The sequence below is a fragment of the Tachysurus vachellii genome, chromosome 9 (genome assembly GCF_030014155.1).
Source record: "Tachysurus vachellii isolate PV-2020 chromosome 9, HZAU_Pvac_v1, whole genome shotgun sequence".
Taxonomy (NCBI): domain Eukaryota; kingdom Metazoa; phylum Chordata; class Actinopteri; order Siluriformes; family Bagridae; genus Tachysurus; species Tachysurus vachellii.
This window is the reverse complement of record NC_083468.1, coordinates 18,969,164-18,973,723: the sequence shown is the minus strand read 5'-3', so window position 1 is coordinate 18,973,723 and position 4,560 is coordinate 18,969,164.

Sequence of the window (4,560 nt, the reverse complement as noted above, 5' to 3'; positions counted from 1 at the left end):
CACATACATCTTCCAAAGCACACAGAGGTCTTTTTAATACACACGCTGATCAGAGTCATTTAATGCTTTGGGCAAATTGAATTGATATCTTTAGTCAGGTATCACTCTCACCTACTGATTCTAAAGTCCTTATATTAAAGCCTGTATTTTTATGATTACATAACAATATATCTAAGCAAATGAGAAGGCTTTATAGTGATTTTAATAAAAATGTATTGCAGACAGAAACTCTTTTGCTGTAAGGATCCCACAGAATTAACGGATTATGAAAATGTCTTGCTTAGTCAAAAGATTCTGTCTCATGACCTCATCCTGGGTTTCACTCAGGTGTCCAGAACTGATGCTCTTTATAGATCACCAAGTAAGGTGCTTTGATTTATGATTTGATTTAAAAAATAAAATGTGGTTTTTAATGTTGTGTTTTAAAACACAGCTCAGTGGAATAACAATACGTGTACTCATGAATACTGGCTCTGTTGTCTTTTTTGTTTTCATCTATTTTTAACTCAGATCTTTCTCCAAGAAGGGAAAGATCACACTTTTTGCATACAAGACCACAAATGTATGTTTGTCCAATGGTTCTAGCCAAATCTCACTTGTCTCACCAGCCAAGATTTTTAAGGTAGATTTTTTTAAAGCTCTTTTTCTCTTTTTTTTTGGTACTAGGGGATGTCTGGAACTACAAAACCATAACACACACAGAGATAGGCCTCAATTTCAACATTAGAGTTGGTAGTATATCCGCAAATCTCACTTAACTGCCTGTCTTTCTGTTAGGGCTCTGTATGGCTATTATCTTTCTGAAAGCAGAACACTGCTTCACTAACACAGGGTGATGCCTATCCCCACTTAGAATCCCAGAGCTGAGCCAAAGCAGCTCGTTATTCATCCACGTAGCTTCAGCAGAACCTGACTGAGGTCCTTTGGGAGCCATTAGACCAGATGACCCATCCTAGCCAACCATCACATTCATCCATCATGCAAATCTGTAAAGCTGCCAAAGCTGCAACCACTGTTACAGGGAGCTCAACCATGTGCAATACCATACTAGCATGTCGAAAAGGGTCTTAGAGTGTTGCTAATAGGTATGGACACTCAGAAGGGGGGGAAAAGCAAATATGCAAGTGCTAGAAATGCGACACCATTGAGTGGCTGCACAGACATGACATGAGTTCTATCGTAGAGGATTGTCTTACCTGCTTTTGACACTAGTGGCTTGGCTCAGCAGATCTTAACCTAGGGAGCCCTCAGCCTACCAAGACAATGCAGCTGGTCCCTTGATGGGTCTAATCTGAAAACAAGTTTCAGTCAATCAGTCGTGATGTAGTTTATGACTTGAATTATGATGAAATGCAGCTATAAGCACTTTCTGTACCCCAGCCTGTTTCTTCTATTGGTATTGAAACTGGTGCCAAAGGCTGAACTTTAATTTTAAACATGATTGTTTAGTACAAACATGATTGTTTAGTTCTGACATTAAAAACTACTCTGTAAACTGAAACAGAAAACTGGAATAGCAGTGTTTAATGGTTGATAAAGCAACTCCACTTTTCATGAGCAGTAAAAAAAAAATACATAAAATATTTCTTTAAGGACATTGAAGATCGTCTGTGTGAATTTTTACAGATCTTGTAAAGTGGCTTACATTTTTCTTTCAAAAAGGGCATAAATAGAAGTCTTTTAGAAAGTTGAACTTTCTAAAGAAGCCCAAAGTGACCTTAGAGTGTATTTGTGAACCATATAGCAGTTACTTGATAAAGGCAGAGCAATGTAGACTCTCCTAATGAAATGCCTTGCCAAGGTCCCTTGCCTTGAAAACAGTCCCATCATGGCATGTTCCACCCTCTGGAAGTGGCTTAATAGTTAAGGCTCTGGTTTGCTGGTCAGAAGGTCAAGGGTTCAAGCTGCCACTGTTGGCCCTTGAGCAAGGCCCTTAACCCTCTCTGCTCCAGAGGGACTGTATCATGTCTGTCTCTGTGCTCAGACCCCAGATTCCTAGCAAGCTGGGATATACAGTACTTGTGACAAATAAAGGTGTCTTCTTCTTAAACATTATGTTGATAATTAACTGAACTTGTGCTATTGCATGCTAACATTACTGCTAATAAACATCTTTGATTATACTAGTATAGATAATGAATGATCTGACTAATGCTTGTCTGTCAGTCATTTGGAGAATCTACATTATCTACTGGACTTCTTACTTACCATATAGTAGTAATAATAATAATATAAATAATAGCATTATATGAGTCATTTATCATGCTGACATATTCAATTTTGCTAAATTATCTACTCTTGGGATGCCAGCAGGCTCACCGACATTTCCACAATATTTTTTCAATGGAATCAAAATAATCTCCTCATACAGAGGACATTCATAAGAATTTACATGAGCCAACTTTGTAATAAATCCAATCCAATATCTTTCCTCACTGCTATACATTTTTTGTAAGTCTAACAGGACAAATTTGAGAAGATCAATAGGACAAATTTGAGAAGATCATGTATTTTTGTTCACCATTTAAAAAAATGAAGGTTTTGATTTGTATAAAATGAAGGATCCAGTTCCAAACTGTGGTGATTGCTGTTTGCTCCGTTACCCTGTAGATGTTGGCAAGTAAAACCTCTACAGTTTGGCTGACTTACAGTCAGTAGTGAAGGACATTAGCTCAGTGTGAAACGCTTGTTCTCAGACTTGTTGAGTTTAGTGGTACTGCATTTTTTTCTGAAATTCTTTAGGCGGCTGGATCAAAATCGACAGACAGCATTGGGTGTTTGATAACCGCAAAGAGTTGATGTGTTTTGTGTTCACAGCTGAATTAAAGTGCAGATAAATTCTATCCAGGTTCCAGATACTTGGGGGTTTTTTGAGCATAGTCCTTGTTTAACCTGCATACCAAAATTCATTTTATTTGCTACAAAGACTTTCTGTATCTCTTTAGTGCTTTAATATTTATATTCAGAATAAATTCATTATAAATATTATATAAATATAAATACAGGGTTATAAAGAAAATGAATATGTAGGGGCTTTATTATTATTATTATTATTATTATTATTATTATTATTATTATTATTATTATAATATACAAATCTAGACAAGAAAATACAACAAATTCAAACTCAGTAAAAATTGTCAGTAGAACTGATAACAGTAAAACTCGAACCTCTTACTGAAGTTTCTAAAATATGTCATTTAAAAAAAAGCAATTGTAAAACATCTCATGGCATTATCTACATAAAAATAAATCTACAAAAAGTCATTACAGAATCATTTTTAAAGAGTTTAAAGAGTAACTGACCTTTCGTTTGTTTGGAAAAAAGTTCTATATAAAACCCTGAGGTACCTCTAGTAGTGTATCACTATGACCCCGGAAACACTGAAAAAAAAACAGAGGTAGAAATAACAGCAATGTCAGCATTGTCTTTATATTCTGACTTAAATTCTAACTGAGATCTGTGCTTTACTGTATTATTAATCTCGCTCATGCAGTTTGTACCTGCCCTTGATACATTTTTAAATATATAGGTAGTTCTTTTTTATTTGTTTCCATATATTCATGTTAATAAATATGGTCTTTGTCTGTCATGTAAGATTCACACTGTATCTGACTCACCTGAAAATAAAATCATTGCCTTTTGTACAGCTGTATATACTTGTGTTGTCTGCATTGCAATCCTAATGCATTACAATATATTTGAGCTATTTCACCAAAGAAAGAGTGCTGTTCTGAATATCACTGATTGGCTCTAGACTTGAGGTCATGGAGGTCACAGGTAATCATAGCAATGCTGAGATTCAGTACAACGACATAATTACAGCATGAGTGTGATAGTCCTTTATACAAGAGCTCTATAATATTTTAATATAGCAGGGAAATAAAGAAAACTGTAGATAAGCTATGTGATGCAACTAATAAAATGTACTGTACTAATACTGTCATTCTAAATATCAAGAATATTTTTCGAGAAGAAGTGGTGCTTGTAAAAATCAAATTAAGTAGTCATTTGGCACTGGATCCTTTGTATGTAGTAATAATATTTAAATATATAAAATAAAATAAAATACTTATGCCTACTTTGAATTTATTTTCAGTAATTATTTAGTGGGGTCACGGTGGCTTAGTTCGATTTCCGCCTCCGCCTTGTGTGTGTGGAGTTTGCATGTTCTCTCCGTGCCTCGGGGGTTTCCTCCGGGTACTCCGGTTTCCTCCCCCGGTCCAAAGACATGCATGGTAGGTTGATTGGCATCTCTGGAAAATTGTAGTGTTTGAGTGCTTGAGTGAATGAGAGTGTGTGTGCCCTGTGATGGGTTGGCACTCCGTCCAGGGTGTATCCTGCCTTGATGCCCGATGACGCCTGAGATAGGCACAGGCTCCCCGTGACCCGAGGTACTTCGGATAAGCGGTAGAAAATGAATGAATGAATGAATAATTATTTAGCTTTTCAATGAATACTCATTTATTGGAACATAAGGTATCCATTAATTTAATTAGAGGTTTCTTTTTTTTCCACCTCGGACACCTGAAAGGAAGTATTAAACAAGCATGAAAGGC